The following is a 19,571-nucleotide window of genomic DNA, read 5'->3' as shown; positions in this document are numbered from 1 at the left end:
AACCAGACCCCACTAGAAAAACTATCAATATGCATTTTGTAGGCACTGAATAGTGCTGGGGGGAAATGGGTAAACAATAAAGAAGTTTTCCCACAGGAGAGAAATGTATCTATGTAGGGTTCAGAAGAAATGTGAAGAAAACTCAAGGCAAAGTTCAGTTTGAATTTTTCATTCTCGAAGTCACAGTGTAAAAGGGTATTTGAAAATCTTTTATATTCTTGAATGGGAATTTGCCTCTATTTTTGCCAACAGCTATTTTGGAATGGGCTGAGGATTTGGATTAAAGAAGAAGGAAAGGATGTGAATGGAGCCCACCCGAGATGAGAAGACGTTTCTGGTAGCAACGATCCTCCCTCCATTTCACCCTGAGCCCTGAACAGCCCTGAAATCCCAGCAGTCACAGGATCCTCAACGCTTGGGAACAACCTGACTCAATCTCGCAGACGTCAAAGGTTCAAAGCACAAGATCTCAGGAGCTTAAACTCCAGTGGTTGATCATTACTGTGACCCAACTTTTAAGTGTTCAGTAAACCCCTTAAATAGCTCATCTTTTCATCATTGTTTAAACTGACCATGCTGATGTTCAAATAACTTACGATAAAAGCCTAATTTTAAAGCCAAATAATAATAATAACCAGGCTTCATCCAACTCTAGGCTTCAACTGTAGAAATCTATTTTCAAACTGCAAAAAATATTAACTTAGGGTAACAATTTTTTTAATCTGACAAGAAGAGACTCTGAGGTAATAGTCTTGTTCCTCTTACTGTGAGGGGCCAGTGTCACTGCTGAGTTGCCCCTCTCTGTCCCCACCCACCCTGGGCCCACAAACTGCCTTCATCTCTACTGCTCTCTGGCTTCCCACCAAGTCCTCAAGAGATGATTTTCTAAGTTCAGTCGAGTAACCAGATTCTATGAAATAATAAAAGGAAAATGGAGTTCATGACTGAAATCAAGCTGGGTGGAGACATAAAGGGTCTTTTGTTAATCACTGTACAAGGGAATGCAAATGAAGTCAGGCTTCGCAAGGAATTCTGATATCTTAATGAAGATTTATGAAGAATTTTTGGCAAATAAACCTCCAATGCAAGGAGAAGTGGTCACATAAAAATACGGGTTTATGATTTCTTTAGCTTAAAAACAATTCAAAAGACAGTTCCTTCATAATAATCCTAGTAATTGAACCGCAAGGGTTTTTTTTTTCCTGTTCTCTAATTACACTCCCCCACCCCCATTACACTTGTCTGTTCCTTCTTTCTTCTTTGGTTAACTCTGAAGTGGGATAGCTCATCAGCTTGCCCTAAAGCTGTGAACTGCCCCACTGATGAAATCATGAGAGTGATTAGATTCCTCTACTCCACACAGAAAGTTTTGTTACACAGTTTTCTTTGTTCATGTTCTTAGTAATGCAGAAAGTCAACTGACATTTTCTCCTAATAATGATTGGATTATGAGAGAATGTCAATGGAAAAAAAAAATGCTGTCACCGTAAAATGCTTAATTGGTGCTATGTAAATGTCACACAAAAAAGCAGCATGTGAAGCCATGCAGATCTCATAAGGAGCACATTTCCCACATCCAAGGTCAGCGATGGTATTTTGCCACAGTCATGGATTTTACGTTGCAATCAAGACACACGGAGATAATCAGAAAGACAGTGAATTCATGAAATATATTCAAAGGACGGGAAAAATTTTAACTTTAATAATATTATTACTAGCAGTAATACACTATAAATAAGTAGTTTATGCACAGCATTTTCACATTTCATAATATGCAAAGCATTTTTGCTTTTGATTCTCCCAATATTTATTTCATTCTCTAACCCTGGAAGAGAAGTATTATCATCTCTACTTTATAGGTGAAGAAACAGAAAGCTAAATAATTTGCCTGAAGTCATGCTGCTAGAAAAATGGCTGAGACTCAGTCCCCTGGGATGAACGCCCTCATCACAGCTCACAGTGCGCAAGTCCCAGGGCACCCGAGAAGGGGTCACCACAGGCTTTGCAAGAGCACCCAAGCAACCGAGTTGGCTTTGACGTCTATTCATCATCCAAAAGAGGAGCTGGAAGAGAAGCCAATCTTGGGAAATCAATGCTAGCAGGGTCTGGTTTACTCCTAGGGCTCTGGCTCCTCCTCTTCTAGCTGTAATTCAGAAAATGCAGGAAGTGAAGTAAGGAGGTCAAAGAAAGAGCTCCGGGGACTTCCGGGAGGGCCAGGTGCTCCCTGTGTCACAGTTGCTGCTACAAGGGCTGCCTTAATCCCTGGTGCCTCGCCCAGCCCCATTCCTCCCAGCCCACATGCTGACCAGCTGCTCAGTGCTTCTGTGCGGGGAGCGTGGGGGGCAAATGTCAGGCAAGTCCAAGGCTCCTGGCCCTCCAAGCACTACCCTTCCTCCTGACCCACCCTCACACCCTCCTCCAGGCCCCTAGATCAGACTTGAGGGCAGGCCAGGAAGCAGGTGCGAGGACAGGTGCCTGGAGAAACCAGGCACAGAGAAAGGCTCACACAGAAACTGAAGCCATAAGTTCTGCATTCTTCCCCCACTAGGCAAAGAGGGGGAAGTGTCAATGGAAGGCTTGAGTTACTGAAGTGCAATAGTCACCTTATCCCCCTGGATTTCAGGGTGTCAATGTTCATGGCAAGGCTTTCAGGCCGGTGCCCCTGAAGGAAGGAATGACCACTAATTGAAGGGACAAGCAATTCAGACAAAGGGAAGAGCACTGTGAAGGTCCAGAGGCTAGCAGGAATGCAATATTTTTTTTTTAAGTTTATTTGTTGTGACTGTTTATGAGATATTTCTATATATTTTTTAAATTTATTTTATTTATTTATTTTGGGCTGCGTTGGGCCTTCATTGCTGAGCACGGGCTTTCTCTAGTTGCGGCGAGCAGGGGCTACTCTTTGCTGTGGTGCGCAGGCTTCTCACTGCGGTGGCTTCTCTTGTTGCAGAGCATGGGCTCTAGGCGTGCGGGCTTCAGTAGTTGTGGCTCGCGGGCTCTAGAGCGCAGGCTCAGTAGTTGTGGCCCACGGGCTTAGTTGCTCTGTGGCATGTGGGATCTTCCCAGACCAGGGCTCAAACCCGTGTCCCCTGCATTGGCAGATGGATTCCTAACCACTGCACCACCAGGGAAGCCCAAGAATGCAATATTTAGGAGGAACTATAAGAAGTTCATATGGCCAGAGAGTAGGGGTTGGGTCACAAGGGCCTTGTAAGCTCAGTTAACACACTTGAACTTTACCCTAAAGCCAAATGAGGAGTTTTAAAACAGATGCTATGACACTAATACTTTTGTCTTTTCAGAAAATCACTCTGGCCACAGCATGGCAGCCAATCAGAGGAGAGTAAGACCATCTCAAGGAGGGAGGTCAGTTAGAAGACTACTGCAGATGCCCAAGCAAGAGGTGATGGTGACCTAGACCAGGGAACATAGAGAAGGGAGGCTATGCGGACACTGATGAGGTGGGACTGTGACAAAGATTGGATGTGATAGGTGAGGACGAAATGATGGGTGAGGTGCCAGCCTGAGCAACATTTACTGAGTTCCAAACAATGGAGGAGAAGCAAGTCTGGGAGTGAGATCGTGAATTCACTTTGGACATGTTGTCTTTGAGGTGACTGTGGTACACACAGTGGATGTGTCTAATGGACAAGTGGACACAAGGGTCTGGAACTCAAAAGAGAGATTTAAGCTGCAGGTTTAGACTAGGGACTTGCCAAGTACAGGTGCTGAAACCTTTTCTCTAGTTACCGAAAAGCGGCCATGCCTTACAGACCCCCTCAAGCCACAACCACTCCATGAAGCTGCTTTCGTATCACCCGCTCATGTTCTGAACTCCTGTCCTGAACTTAATAGCCTGTACAATATCACTGAGATACTGGCAGAAAAAGACTAGACAGGTGTACAGACAGACAGCCGTTGTCACTGGTTGCATACTATTTATTTATTTATTTATTTATTTACAGTTTAATTTTTTTTTTTTTTTTTTGGCGGGGGGCCATGCCACACATCTTTACGGGATCTTAGTTCCCTGACCAGGGACTGAACCCGTGCCGCCTGCAGTGAAAGCGAGGAGTCCTAACCACTGGACGGCCAGGAAAGTCCACTAATAATTTATGCATATGTATTTTCCTGCGCCACCCAACTTTAAGCTCTTTAAAGACAAAGATGTGTCTGGTATAGGCTCTGGGTTTTCCAATGTAGTCTTGGTTCCAAATGGCCTGGCCCTATGCATTCCTGTGGCATTAAATTTTCTTTAAAAACTCCAACATTTCCTCAAACAGTAAATGAACAAATTTTTCAGCAAACGTTATAATTAAATATATAGGTCATGAAAGATTGAGGACCACAAAAAGACACACAGACCCACAGGATGAGGAAACAGTAAGATTTCTCACTAAATTGCGTTAATAGCTAATACTGATAATTCTGAAGTGCCCGTGAGAGGCCGACTCTGGGGTCACACAAACCTGGGTTAGCACTGAAGCTCCACCGCGGATAGGGATGTAACCTTGGGCAAATTACTTAACCTCTCTGTGCCTCAAAAGCCTCCTTTGTGAGGGAAAGACGGAAATACATAACTAATAGGTTCATTCATACCAAGTTGGGTATAGACAGGCCAACACGGACTCCACTTTCATCCAGCTTACTGTCAGATAATGACAGAAATAATTAATTACAGCTGCTCTGAAGAAGTAGAAGATGCTATAGGGCTTATAACAAGGGGAATCTTCTGTTCCCAGGAAGGTCAGGGAAAGCTTCAATGAAGAGGGGGACCTTTTAAAGCAAGACAAGAGGAATTAACTAGATGATAGGGTTAAAGTAAGGGGAATCCCAAGGAGCGGCAAATGCAAGAGTGAAAAGTCTGTGGCCAAAATAAATGAATTTTTTTAAAAAGTACAAAAAACTAAAAAACAAACAAAAACAAAAATGTCTGAGGCCAGGGACTTCCCTGGTGGCGCAGTTTAAGAATCTCCCTGCCAATGCAGGGGACACGGGTTCGAGCCCTGGTCCGGGAAGATCCCACATGCCGCGGAGCAACTAAGCCCGTGAGCCACAACTACTGAGCCCGCGAGCCACAATTACTGAAGCCTGTGTGTCTAGAGCCCGTGCTCCACAACAAGAGAAGCCACCGCAATGAGAAGCCCGTGCGCTGCAACGAAGAGTAGCCCCCGCTCGCCGCAACTAGAGAAAGCCCGCGCGCAGCAATGAAGACCCAACGCAACCATAAATAAATAAATAAATAAATAAAAATTTTTAAAAACTGTCTGAGGCCAGATATAACTTTATTTTATCAGAAAAACTGTGAGGTGACCAACCACTCTGAACAAAAGTGGAGCGGAGGTGGGATTGGTTGGAGGGGAGTGATAAAGAACAACAGCTTTCACTAGTGTTGGATTATTTATTACTGTCATTGTTATAAAACTATTATCATCATGGTATTTTTCTAGCTGTAAAGGCCAAGAACGCCACCCTTTTACAAAAATAAAATTTGTGACATCAAGGCAAAGCTATGTGACAGCTTTAATAGGTATTGTTAAGTATTTCAGTTCCTTTTATTTTGCCTATGATTTTTTTTTAGTACTCGTTTATAAATGCCTGTGGAATATTTTTATAAGAAGTACTGTGTAGGGCTTCCCTGGTGGCGCAGTGGTTGAGAATCTGCCTGCCAATGCAGGGGACACGGGTTTGAGCCCCGGTCTGGGACGATCCCACATGCCGTGGAGCAACTAGGCCCGTGAGCCACAACTACTGAGCCTGCGCGTCTGGAGCTTGTGCTTCGCAACAAGAGAGGCCGCGATAGTGAGAGGCCCACGCACCGCGATGAAGAGTGGTCCCCGCTTGCCACAACTAGGGGAAGCCCTCGCACAGAAATGAAGACCCAACACAGCAAAAATAAATTAATTAATTAATAAACTCCTACCCCCAACATCTTTAAAAAAAAAAAAAAAGAAGTACTGTGTAACGCAACTATAAATCCACTATTATTGCTTAGAAGACTGATAGTATAAATTAACTTAAATGTCCTTTGAGAACTTGACATAGTAATTTTCTAAAGGACCTATTTGACTGACCTTCTCTAAAGCTCTGAGTTGAATCAAATGCTTTCCAAATTAGCTGATATAATTAAAAAGAGTGAATTCATTCTCCATCAGGGAAGAATCAGAGTCATCTTCAATGAGTAACAACTTTAGGAGACTGGGAAAGTCAACAAAGAACTGTGTGACTATAAAATTTCCTCTAATAATTCAAACACATTACTCAGAGATTTGCCAAAAGATAACTGAAACAAAAAATACATGTGTGAAAAACAAGTAGTGAGTAAGCAGACCTCTTCTGAAAAGTACAAATAAAACTACCCACCCATCACCTTCAACAAAAGATTCCCATTTAGAATACAAGCTTTATAAGGGCAAACAGTTTGGTCTTCAGTGTCTAGACAAGTGCTTGGCACATAGCAGGTGTTGGATGTGTTGGATGAACACAAAAATAAACAAATGAGGAACCACAGTAACAATACAAATATTGAAATCTGATATTGAAAATTTTGAATTATTCATATAATTTTTTAACAAATATATTTTAGATGTATAATTACCATACTGTTTTTATAACTATAAGAAAGACTGTTTTTCACAATGTGGAAAACAATTTCATTTGGAATACTGAAAGGTACCTTTCTGTATTCTGACTACCCCACCATCACATTCACACACAACCGCACCACCAAGCCCTGTACAGTTAGGGTATATTTGTTTCCCAATAAATATCGAAATAATTTTTATGAAGGTAAATTGCAAGAATGATCATCAGAAAAAGAACGGAAGCATAAGTGATAAAGGGTCTAAAACATGAAGAGCTACATGAAGCCTTAGAAGTCATCTAGTCTGACCCTATCATACACCAGATGGGTAAAAAGATCCAAAGCACCACTCAACTTCTTATTAATGGGGCAAGGACAAAAGCACCAGATCCTAAAGAGTCATCCAAATTCCACTAGGGATTTTCTTCCGCAAATTCGTGTTAACTAATCATAATCAGATTATCTACTAAAAGGTAGTGAATACCAAAGACCACCACACCCTTCCCCTCTTCAAGAAATTGTCATGCCAATTCATTAGGATAGATAGGGGACAGCAAATGATGCCCTGCAGCCAAATCCCACCCACCACCTGTTTTGCTACAGCCAGCAAGCTAGGCATGGTTTTACATTTTTAAATATTCAATTTTAACAAACTAAAAGTATGATAATATTGGTGACACATGAAAATTCAGATTTCTGTGTCCACAAACAAAGTTTTATTGGAACACAGCCACACTCATTTGCCTAGGTATTGTCTGTGGCTGAGCTGAATAGTTGCGTCAGAGACCACAGGGCCCACAGTCTAAAATATTTATCATCTGGCCTGTTACAGAAAATGTCTGCGACCCTCGCACCAGGAGATAGTTAACATGACTTCAGTAAATTTCACCTTCAGAAAGAGCCAGCCCTGTCCCCGCCAACCAGCTGTAGTCACTCACATGCTATTTCCTCTTCTTTGATTATTGAAACTCCACAGCAAACTATTGTTTTTACCAGTCACTCAGAAAACAAAGATAAAAGTTTCCACAGAGGAAATAATAACCTTCCTTTTCCAAGGTCCTCATCTGCCTCACTTGCAGTGAAATTAAAAAGCAATGCTTCACTCACAAGTTGGTTTGTGTCATTTTCCCCAAGTGAATTCAGAAGACCCCAACAATTCACTTTTAAAATGAAGAGCTCAGGCAGAAAAAACAACAACAAATAGCCAGGTTAGTGAAAATGAACTTATTTACCCTACAGGGGAAAAAAACAAACATTTATCATCTGGAACTGAAAGCAGTTTTCTCTTCCTTTGATAAGCTATTATTTTAATATCAAAATGTGCAAACTATCCTTATGTACTATCCATCTTCTAAAAATTGAAAATTATAATATCCACACTAAAATTTTTAATTTGCTGGTTTTCCAGATGAAAACAGAGTACCGAATTCATACCTGCGCAGTGTTGCAAAATGACTTTTAAGATGTCAAGAAGTTTTTTGTTTGATTTTGTTCCATGTTACTTTCCTCTACCAGTGTACAAAGTACTGCCTTGTAACAAACACATCAACTAGGAAAATCCCATTCCTGGGGCCTTTGGAAATAACTTTAAAGGTGCCTGTGTTCACTTACATCATAACCCCAGCTGTTATGTTCCTAAAGTTACAAATGGCCACTCTTCATTTTAAGAGCACATTTAAAGAAACCTAATGTTAGTTCAACACGGGTAAACAGTCTCCGACACTGTATAAATAAAGAATTCTTTGAGTTGTAAATAGTAGTTGCTCAAAGTAGTGGAAAGCGGGCTGAGAAATATAGAAACAAGAGATGGACACAAAGTTCACAGGGCCTCCCCTCAACCCCCTTGCCCCCACAGGGCAAGGAGTGAGCACAGGACATCAGACGCTGGGAGAGCTTGGCCACCCAGAGGGGCACTGAAGTTGTCAACACCTGAAACCAGCTGCCATTCAGTCACTGTTCACTCATTGGCTGAACATCAACTGAAGAGCCTCCTACTTATCCAAAATCCAGGGGATTCAAAGGCAAAAAAGGCCTAGACTCTGCCCTTGAGAAGCCTACTGACATGCAGGTAAGAGAGAATAGCCTAGAACCAATAAAGCTACCCGGAGGACAGTGACATATGCCAGACGTTGGCTAAATGCAGCCTGCAGGCCCAATCCAGCTGACAGTCTGTTTTCGTAAATAAAATTTTATTGGCATATGGCTACACCCACTCATTTATTATCCATGGCTGTTCTGATGCTATAACGGCAGGGCTGAGTGAATGCAACAGAGACCATGTAGCCCACAAAGTCGAAATACTTCCTATCTGATCCTTTTCAGAAAAAGTTTGCCAGCCCCTGAGAGCTGGCATCCAGTGAGGGTAATCAGAGGAGACCACACGAAAGAGCTGGTATTTGGTCTGAGCCTTGAAGAATACGGAGAGTTTCCAAAGAAATGGGAAAGGAATAGAGTGAGGGACAGAACAGCCAAGATGAGACGAGTCTTGAGCAAGCAAAGGACCCAACCTGAACGTGGTACAGAATATGAGCCGGGCGTTGCGTCACCATGGCCAACTGTACTCACCTAGACTACACGGTGTAACCTCTAATAATGCAGTTCCATCACGTTTGCTAACTCACTGGCAATGTTATTCCCCTTTCCTCTAGCTTCCTTGACTTTTATGGCAACCCTCATCAGAACCTAGTAGAAGCCAAAGTGCATTATGAAAGTTCCAAAAAATGTTTGTTTGCTGAATTATTATTTTATCCAATCATAAATTTGCATGTGAGTTTAATTTCAAAAACACTTGTATACATTTTTGCCTTTCTGATTATTTTATTTTATTTAAGACTTCATACCTTTTTATTTTTTTAATTTTTTTTTATTGGTGTATAGTTGATTTCCAGTGTTGTGTTAGTTTCAGGCGTACAGCAAAGTGAATTAGTTATACAGATACATATATTCATTCCTTTTTAGATTCTTTTCCCATATAGGTTACTACAGAATTTTAGATTTGCGTTTAATCCTCAATCATGGCAGACATTATTACTTCCATTTGGCAACTGAGGAAAACTTGGACTTACTGCATGTCCCATATGGAGTCAGGGGCCAAGAGACTGGCCTGGAACCCTGGATTCCCCATTCCATCCCATGGCTTACTTTAGGAAAACACTCCTGTTGGAAGGCTTGCCACATGGACAACATTCAAGACTGGAAATTCCAATAATCAAATACCAAATAATCAAAGGGAAATGATTTTTGCGGACACATCCTTGCCAAACTTGAACTGTGGCCTGCATTAGCTAGAGCTTGGTGCTACTTAAAATCTAGACCAAAGACCAAGAGCTGGAGGTAAGTTCATTCTGTGCTTCAACATCTCTGGTCAACATGCACATGTTGTTACAACGGGCACTAGGTCAAACTTCACATGGATTAACTTGAATCCATTAGAGATGAAAACAAAACTCACCTACTAATATATATCTTGGCAGTTGGATCACTTTATTCTGCATTGGAAAACTCACAGTCCTTAAAAGAAAGGCATCATTAATAAGTAATTCCCCTGTCCCTCTGCACTGCCAAGTACACAATAAACAGAATTTGAATGAGTCCCTTAGAAACCCCAGTTGCCTGCCGACTGAGTAATATCTTCTTTTCAGGGAAGGGCCATGAAAGAGATTCAAAAACCTTGGGTCGCTAAGTATTTCCTATGCAACAGGACATAAGGCTTCAGCGCTGAATTTCTCCACCAGCAGGATATTAGCATGATGAGCAAATTAGCAAGGAAAACAGGAGTTGCTCTCAGCATTTGTCATTCCATAGGTCAGACTTTCCATAATCACCAAGTTGGCATAAATGGCTTCTTTAATCATGGAAGCTGTTTCTTCTCAACCCCTTCCCCTTGTCTCTCCACTCACAACTCACCTCCACTAATCCCTCAAAACATCTCTTCCTGCACAATTTTTATTTTTTATTTTATTTATTTTTTTTTAAAGATTTGTCTGACTTGCTTTATTGTGATATCTTCTATTATTTATTTATTTGGTTTGCTGGGTCTTTGTTGCGGCAGGCGGGCTCCTTAGTTGTGGCATGCGAACTCTTAGTTGTGCCATGCATGTGGGATCTAGTTCCCTGACCAGGGATCGAACCCAGGCCCCCTGCCTTAGGAGCGTGGAGTCTTAACCACTGCACCACCAGGGAAGTCCCCCTGCACAATTTTTAATTTGTGTTCCTTTAACATAAGCCCATCTAGAGGCCTGTATAACTAAGCTATTTTCATTATAGTTAACTTCAGAACAGACAATGGTTCCAAAGCAGGTCTGAAAACCATTTTGAAAAATAGAATAACTCTTCTTTCAAAGTAGAGGTGGGCAGGCTGGCAGCAGAGCACAGAGGCATTTCTATGTTTTCAGGATCAGAGGAGAGACTACACCTGCTCTCTGAGGTCCCTGTCCCAGTCATCCTGCCAATGTCCTGTCTCCCAGCATCTATCATCTCCTAGCTTTTTCCCAATACCCACCTCTTGAAACCAGGGCATCTTCAGAAGGTAAATCAGGACATGTAAAGGCAGAGGACAGAACAGAATCAAGTATGAAACCTAAATACAGCTTACGGGCCTGGCCTAGGAAGTATGGTCAATGGGTCGCCCAACCTGGCCTAATGAAATGATGTCATGAAGGTGAGCATCACTCCCCAGCATCAGCACCAAGGAAACAGAGGCAAGAGCCAGGGACCAAGTACAGGGCTGAAGAGAAGCAGAAAGACTAAAGGTAAAAACGTGGTAGTTAAGAAAAGGTATCTGCCTTGCACTGCCATGGTCATCTCAATATAGCCAATCTCTACTCCCTCATGCCCTCTTTTATTTTGGTGACTGACATTCTTTTATTACTTTTTTAACAAGCAAATAATCTAGGTTCATGGTGGGGAAAAAATGTAAAATACATATAAACAAAAATGAAACATAAAGATGCATGGGTGGAAAAAAGAAAAGAAGAAAATCCATAATTTCTCCACCCAGAGAATCTATTGCTAACATATTGGTATTGCCTTCCAAACTTGTTCTTGCTTACATGTCTTTTGAGGGGGTCTTTTCCTGAACTGCTTTCAAACAAACAGATTTTACTTTTATTCCATCTGGAAAAAAATCAGTTCCCCTGAGAAGCTATTACTGACACACTTCTCAAAGGCATGATGATTAAGGATTTCTTTCCATCTAGTATAAATGTTTGATCCTATATCTTTTCCCAAAGTATTAATGCCATTTGAGCCCAGGAAGTCTTTTATGAACAACATGAACACCTTTCAAAAAGTGACTTTGGAGTGACAGCTCAGGTGATGAGTACAGTGGGGGATCATCATACTACTCTACTAGTATTGGGATATGTTTGAAATCTGCCATTATAAAAAATGCTTTGCACATGCACCTCAGTATTAATTTACGTGCAAACCAACATGTGAAGTACTCACTAAATAAAATAAACAAAATAAACAATACTCTTTCAAAGTGCTACTCTTGAATAAAATATTTGCAAACGTCTTCTGATTTAATGCAGAAACAGCTAAAACTCAGCTGTGAAAATTGGGCTCAAAATATTGGTTTCTGCCATTTTTAAAAGAGTTTCTCCTTTGGCCAACTGATTTTTCAGACTGTGAAAAACTGTGTACAAAATTCCATGCCATGTGGAATCTGCTTTAAAATAATTTAGCTAGCAATTAATCATTACAAATTTTAAAACATTTTTAGCCCCAGGTTTTCTGGGTCTTTTGGCCACATCACGTGGCTTGCGGGATCTTAGTTCCCTGACCAGGGATTGAACCCATGCCCTCAGCAGTGAAAGCATGAAGTCCTAACCACTGGACCACCAGGGAATTCCCTTACGACATTTTTAAAAGAGAGAATGGATCAATGATGAATGTTGAACTGGGTAATGATGGGCACATGGGAATTTATTATACTATGCTCTCTGCTTTTATGTATATCTGAACATTTCCATAATACGAAGTTTAGTTTAGTTTTGTTTTTAATCACTGTGAATATATTGCTCCTGTTGTGAACAAATCCTTCACACCCAGGGTAAAGATTACTAAGCTTCACTGGAGTGGCTTCAGTATGGAGTATGCCCAGGGCTGGCCCCAGCATGTTGTATTCATCTATTCCTCACGACCTGCCTGCTGGGTGGGTGTTACTGGTCCCGATTTGGTATGTGAAGAAACTGAGAGCCAAAGAAACAAACAACTTGGCCAAGGACTCAAGGCGATGGAGATGGGGGAAGGAGAACAGCCACACCATGGAGGTGTCTGCTACACATATTGTTTGGTCCCTTTCTAAATATTATTGTACGTGAGCATGTCTGTTTCATTGTCACTTGCAGTATTTTAGTGCATCCTGTTTTTCTAGAAAAATGAATCAGCCCCTCTCTGTTTATCCAAGATAACAAAACAAAACAAAAAAGCCCCGAGAACAATATTGGTCTGATGGAGTTCATCCTGACTGTAAAAGGAAACGTCCCTGAGTCAATATCCTCAGTGAGAGACATCCCTTCATAAAACAAACCAGGAATATTCCAACGGGGCTCAAATAAGCATAAACATCCACACCGTTCAGTGGAAGCTACACTGTACTCACCAACTGGAATTTTGACTGCTTTGTGGAGGCTTTTCCCGTCTCATCTCGGATGCATTCCATGAACCCTATTCCCTCAAACGCCTCCAGCTTTAAACTTTCATGTGTCTTATTTTCCCCCTTAACTGAGAAGGCCTCTCCCACCCTCTTTTCTGCCTCTCAAAACTACCCTATCCTTAAAAACCCAGCTCAGGGAGCAGTCTCCTCTGTGACCCCATGTAACCCCCACCCCCGGCTGGAACTAAGTGTTTCTTTCTCTGTACTTTCCTAATAGAATGGCTGTGGTCTCCTTTAATAAATTTCCTTGCATCGCTGTGTATTATGATAAGCCATTTTCATATTTCTCTCGAAAACTCATTGCGATTATTTAGCACAAAGGCCATTCATTCATTATTACATCCCACAGTCCCAGCACATAGTAGAAGCTCAGTGTGGAAGGAGAAGAAAGAAGGATGGAGAAAGGAAAATGCTGCTTTATATGAACAGGCCAGAGATAAGTCTAATAAGGGAGTTAGGATCTAAAGTCATCAAATGAAGACAAAACTGATTCAGGAAAATTGCTCTTGAAAATCTAACGGAACATTAAACTTGCTGTACCATTTGTAAACATCCTCTCTCTTAATAAAACCAGCATACCCAGTTTTCCCTCCAGCTTCAGGACAGACAGCTGGGGAGATACTGGTTTTCACTTAGGTGTCATACTGTAGTCATACCCTGAGGGTCTCCTTGGAACCAGAGGCACAGAAGGAAAAACAGACTCACCTCTCATTTCACACTCCCTGCAGGGCATACCCTCCGAGGGCTAGAGCGTTATGTAATCCATCTTCACTTTCTCTCTGGCCCCCTCTCTCTCCGAGCTCACATGGGTGCATCCAATCACACCCAATGTAATTCCACTGTGCATCCTCAAGTTCACGACTACTGGAGGCGTATGGGTTTCCAAGGATTAGCTGCTTTCATTATCTCTAGCTGACCTCACTCTAACAAAGGGTTTATTTGGAGCCCTTTAAAATCCCATATAGCATATCAATATTACTCATGAACTCTAAAAATCTCTCCCACGAATACAAAATTAAAACGTAGAATATTCTACCACTGGATAAAAGAAAATAACTGTTCAAGTACACACACACACACAGAGAAACCTGGAAAGATAGATACCACAGTGGACAGTGGGTATTCAAATGGTGAATTATGGGAGATTCCCCCCCCCCTTTTATTTAACAAAGAATTATGGATACAACATTACTAATCATTAGAGAAATGCAAATCAAAACTACAATGAGGTATCACCTCACACCAGTCACAAGGGCCATCAGCAAAAAATCTACTTTTGAAATAATTTTCAAGAATTACGTTTTCAAGGCTACTCTCAAGTTCTCAGGGATGGACTGAAACAAGAGATGCCAAAGATAAGTCTGTGCCCTCTGCAGGCATGTTCTTTTGGACACTGAAGAATGGTATGAGGGGCTCCCTGAGCCAACAGGCTGCCTGCCCAAGTTGGCCACAAGCCGGTGCCACAATGTCAGGCAGCTAACAGATATGTCCGGGCGGCTGGGGGGTGTGGGCAGACACCGAGGCGTTAGTACCAAGCTGGGGGTGGGTGGACCAACATCTCTGATCCTCCATCTGTGCCGGCCTCGGTGCCGGATGCAGCACCTGTGTTTATCTACAATCCTCACAACGACACCCAAGGCAGGCAAGCAGCTAGCCAACTTACCCAAGGTTACACAGACAGAAGATGGCAGAGCCAGAGTGGGAAGCCGGGTCAGTCGGGTTCCAGAAAGTGCTCTGAACCAATGGAATACAAAGATGGGGTCCCCACACACCTGGAGCTTGCAGACTGATGGAGAAAAAAGTGAGCGCTACGCAATGTCAGGTGTGAGAAATACCAGTGAAGGGTTAGGGGCAGGGAATGCAGAGCGGGGAAACCTTATAAAGGGTAGAGGTGAAATTTGTTTTGTTTTGTTTTGTTTTTGGTTGTTTTTTTTTTTTGCGGTACGTGGGCCTCTCACTGTTGTGGCCTCTCCCGTTGCGGAGCACAGGCTCCGGACGCGCAGGCTCAACGGCCATGGCTCACGGGCCCAGCCGCTCCGCGGCATGTGGGATCCTCCCAGACCGGGGCACGAACCCGTGTCCCCTGCATCGGCAGGCGGACTCTCAACCACTGCGCCACCAGGGAAGCCCTAGAGGTGAAAGTTGAACCCAGTTCTGTCTAGACCTAAAGTCTTTGGGCTCTGCACTGTAGTAGGCTGCCTATCCAAGCTTCAGGAGGCTGGGAAGGCAGAGGAAGTGCCCACTGAGAGGACAGCGACATCACAAGTGCAAACCTGTCCCCTCTCCTTCTCCCGCCTCCCCAGCTACCACCTGGGCTCCAGAAAGAGGCAATGCGGGAGCCAACGCCACCTCCAAGCCATTGACATCTGTATGATACCCAGAGACGTTCAACCCAGAGATGTTTAATGTTTAGGCTGCTGGCCAAACAAGGAAATCCAAGATAAACCTACCATTCTGTCATGACCTCTTCCTGCTGCCAGACAGGCAGAGACAATGGCAAAGAGGAACAGCCCTGCTATGTTTTCATGGCACCTTTCAGGAAGAGATGAAACTCACCATCAGTCCCACCCGACTGAGGCTGTACCACGTGCTGAGGCAGGGAGCAGGGACTCTCCTGAAGGCAATCCAATGCGCCCCCGCAACTTCTCAAAAGATGAAAAATAGCACGGTCTCCCCTCAAGCTCTTCACACTACATGACAGGAGTTCCTATGAGGCAGTGTTTGTCAGCTGTATTATTGGAAGAGAAATCAGGTATACAGTTGACAATTTCTTCCATCTCCACGCTCTTTTCACTGGAGCACAACAAAGGTACTTTTGTTCAAGCTTCTTACTTTAGGCTTTAATTGACTGCCAAGAGGAGGCTCACAAGTATACCTTTATTGCCCAAAGATGGGATGGCCCCAGCAATACTGCCCACTTGGGTTGCCAGTTAATCCTAAAAACAGGCTGAATCTGGGGATCTTATTACACCAATGGCCTGGTTCTCTCAAGATCTCAGGGAACCGGTTTCTAAATTTTTTTTTCTAAATGGTGGTCCTTTGGAAGCACCTAGAATTCCACCATTGCACCTTCCTTTAGGTGCCCGATTATAGACTTGGTTCCCCTTAACATCTACACACTTTGATTTTTAAATTTATTTTTGGTCCTGGGTTCTAGCATACAACACTCTTAAGCACTTACCTAAGTACTTTATATAGACTGACTCTCTTCATCCTGGAAACAGCCTTGTTTAATAGGTGCTTTTGTTATCATCTGTTTAGAGATGAAGAAACTGAGACACAGAGAAATTATGTAACGTGGCAGAGAGAGGCAGAATTGAGAACTGAACTCCAACACTTTGACTGTAGAACCTGTATTCTCAACCCCTACCCTAGACCACCTCCTCTAAAGAGGGTTTAGGGTACCTTGGTTTCTTTCTGCTTTAGATGAGGTACTCACAAATGGAAGCAGGGCATGTGGAACATAAACAGGCTCAAGGTCATGTGTGGACATCCTAATCTCAGTAGTATGAGACCCAAGGATGTAACTGGATCTCCTTTGAACCTGTTTGGTCAGTCCTCACATTGAAGCAACAGAATTCACCTTCCAAGACGATAGTAAGTCTGACCGCAGAACCCAGCTGGGTTAACAAGTCTGGATGAAGGACAGTACTCAGGGATCGGTTGCCTTCAAGTTCAGTTCCAAGTGCCTTAAGGAAGACCCTTTGAGGAGCTGAATCTCACACAACTGAATTTCATGTTCTCCTTCACCCCTCCTGCACACCCCCCCACTAACATCTACCTTTGTAAAAGACTTCATTTCAACAACACAGAGTAACTTATCTACTCAAGACAGAGAATGTTTCTATAGGAGCTGAAACGAATGTCTAGATCATTTTTATCTAGATCGCATCTGTCTACACCTCAAGATCCAGTTCAAATCCAATCTGTCCAATTCCATTAACAGCATTTCCGTTGCTAAAAGTTACAACTAGTTCTACCTCACACGCATCCAGGATTGAACCATATCTCCAGGCTGCGGAGACCACAGCCTTTACCTAAGAATCTCAAGCTCTTTGACTATAGAGCATTCCAACGACTCTATTTGCTCAAAATGACACAAGTAGAGAGAACGCAGAATTGTGGAGCATCGTAAAAGAATCCACGTCACCCTCAGTAGGAACAATTCTATACTGGGATTAAATTTGCTGAATGAACCACAGATCCCTAAAAACAGATTTGCTGCCATTCTGACTTTATGGTCCTGAAAATGTCACAGAATGACATGCTTCTCTACCCTGGCTTTCACCTCACTTGAACTGTTTTGAGGTATACTAGATATGGCATTTTAAAGGGCAAAAAACATGCACCCAACAGCTTCTAGGCCTCCCTTATGAAGAAACAGTCCTTGTTTTTAAACTTTTCAAGCTTCTTAAATTTGCTTCTTCCCTGTCTACTTTTCCAGACGGGAATGCTAATCATAGGAGTCTTTGTGAAACTATATTTCTGTGATTTTTTTTTTCTTAACTCAAGTAATGTTATTGGAAGGAAGCAGAAAACCACAGGGCCCAAACAGAAGTGACTAATGCTGGGAGCAAGTGCTGGAAGAAAGAAGGCCCCACAGAGAAAGAGACCTCTGCACCACAGTAGCCCATTGTATGTCACTGTGGCCACGACTGTTTGGAGACTGGCACCCAGATTTTCCAGCTCTCTTGATGTGCTAACCAAAGTAACCAGGTGCAACTCCTTTCCCTGGCAATCGTTTGCTAAAAATGATAGAAAGAAAAAAAAAAATAAGAAAAACTAAGGAGGAGAGGAAGAAATTCAAGTACAACGCTCAATTCAGTAGAAGACAGAGTCATTCTGTACCTATCTCAGTTATATGACAGATCTATTTTGTTTACTTTATTTATGTTGGGTTTTTGGTTTTTTTTTTTGGTTTGTTTTTGGCCGCATCGCGTAGCATGTGGGATCTTAGTTCCCCGACCAGGGATCAAACCCGTGCCCACTGCAGTGGAAGTGCAGAGTCTTAACCACTGGACCGCCAGGGAAGTCCCTTTATTTATTCATTTATTTTATTTCAGACCGATTTTTAAAGAACTACACATATTCTATCGTCTGATGTTCCGCATTGCAGATGTTCTCAAAAACTTTTACATGGAAGATAGGCCAGTGACCTAATGGTTAACTCTGAATTCCTCTGCTATCATTTCAACATGTTGTTGGCACAGTTTCAAAATCAGTATGTGGTTTTTCTTTGGTGCTATAAGGATGTTTGCTCTCGGTCCCAAAATGTCTTCATCATTTCACCTTCCTTATCTTTATTCTTTCAACTCTCACTCATTCACCTTTATATAAAAACTACTTTGATAGAAATCATGAGTCCATACGCCACAGCCTTCCCCTGCAAAAATAATACCTGTATCTGTTACTACTCACTGCCTCTCACCCCCCTCTTCTGACATGATTGGTAATAACTATTTCTTCATGAATATAAAACTGTTCATCTCAAAACAGCAAGGGACTTGTTTTAGCCCAGTCTTAGGAGATGTTTCCCAGACAACAATGTTTTAGTTACAGTGAGGCTGATTAAAGCACATTGTGGATGATGTTGCTGTTACTGTTTTCCCAAGTTCCAGTATGTTTTCTATCAAGGTTGTTATTCTCTGAATAACAGATTTACTTTTCAAAAACCATGAAAATACAATCAATTGTCAATTTATTAGGGACATTAAATAATGAATGTATACCAACAATATAATATATGAATAATACACAATAGTAATAACAAACATTTGGTATTTACTACCACATTCTATTTTCCCACATAGTCAAAGAAAATAAAGAATTGATGTACTTGATTCAATAGCCAACCAAAATGATTCTGAGTTGATCATGATTCTTTCCCCTATCATCCTCCATGGTAATAATAGCCTTGGATCCAATAATTTCTAAGAATTAATTCTAATGAAGCAATCATGGATGTATCCTAAAAATTTACACGAATGTTTATCACATGGCTTATTTAAAGTGTGAAAACAGGGCTTCCCTGGTGGTGCAGTGGTTGAGAGTCCGCCTGCCGATGCAGGGGACACGGGTTCGTGCCCCAGTCCGGGAAGATACCACATGCCGCGGAGCAGTTGGGCCCGTGAGCCATGGCCGCTGAGCCTGCGCGTCCGGAGCCTGTGCTCCGCAACGGGAGAGGCCACGGCAGTGAGAGGCCCGAGTACCGCAAAAATAAATAAATTTTAAAAAATAAAAATAAAGTGTGAAAACAGGGAACAACCTAAATTATCAGTCATGGGGGCTGGATGAATAAATTAGGGTACAACCATAAAACGGAATGTT

The 19,571-nt window shown here is 42.3% G+C and overlaps 1 protein-coding gene across 1 annotated transcript in view; it reads right to left on the bottom strand.

The window, feature by feature from the left end:
- WWTR1 (WW domain containing transcription regulator 1) overlaps positions 1-19,571 on the bottom strand; it is a 133,892-nt gene that overhangs the window by 83,279 nt on the left and 31,042 nt on the right. The gene's annotated exons all lie outside the window — the stretch shown is intronic.

The sequence above is a fragment of the Mesoplodon densirostris genome, chromosome 5, assembly GCF_025265405.1.
Source record: "Mesoplodon densirostris isolate mMesDen1 chromosome 5, mMesDen1 primary haplotype, whole genome shotgun sequence".
Classification (NCBI taxonomy): domain Eukaryota; kingdom Metazoa; phylum Chordata; class Mammalia; order Artiodactyla; family Ziphiidae; genus Mesoplodon; species Mesoplodon densirostris.
Note: the sequence above shows the minus strand (reverse complement) of the source record. Positions and strands in the feature narration are given on the sequence as shown.